Raw genomic sequence first — 872 nt, 5'->3', positions numbered from 1 at the left:
GCATTATGCCACTTCATTGCCCACAGAGGCCAGAAGAGGGCACTGGATGAGCATTGTAAGCCACCATGTCGGATCCTGGACTTGAACCTCAGTCTTCTGTAAGAGTAGTATATGTTGTTAACTGCTGGTCTCTCCAGCACCAAAAAAAAAAAATAATAATAATAATATAGCAAAAATATATGAATTGAAAAGTCTATGGTTAGTTACTATGATGGCTTTTTAATGTTGGGGTTTTTAGAGAATAGGGATATATACGTGTGCACACATACACAGATACTTGTGTGTAAAATCCTTCACCCAGTATTTGTATTGCTTTTTATTCTTAACAAGTGTTTTTAACAATGAGGTACCTTAGCACTTTTTCACATGGCATGTCCTGTCTCATCACTGTTTAATGGTTCTTTAGTGGCTGCTTATAATCCTATTATGTAGACCTCCCATAATTTTTCACATAACTAATTTTTATGAAAGGGTATTTATGAACAAGTAAATTGTTTCTAGGCTTTTAAATTGAAAATTAATCTACTAACAATTCATTTTAATAGTACACATTTAGATTTTTAAAGTATATTCAGCTAGATATATTTCCACATTATTTAATCTAAGAATATTGTTATAGCATCAAATAGAGTATGTACTCATAAATATCACTTATAATATTCCATGACCCCTAGATTCTGGAAAACAAGTGTTCTCTGTCTGCATGGGTTTGCCCACCCTGACCATTTCATATAATCATATTCTGTGCTATATGGTCTGAAGGTTTTATCTTTATATGTCAAAAAATATATATGTATGTATATCTATTCATATATTCTGTGCCTTTGATGTCAGTTTCTTCCCCTATATCTATCCAAATTATTTATAGGTTT

The sequence above is a fragment of the Alexandromys fortis genome, unplaced genomic scaffold, assembly GCF_014885135.2.
Source record: "Alexandromys fortis isolate MF-2015 unplaced genomic scaffold, M_Fortis_MF-2015_v1.1 scaffold_318, whole genome shotgun sequence".
Lineage (NCBI taxonomy): Eukaryota > Metazoa > Chordata > Mammalia > Rodentia > Cricetidae > Alexandromys > Alexandromys fortis.
This window is presented reverse-complemented; position numbering follows the sequence as displayed.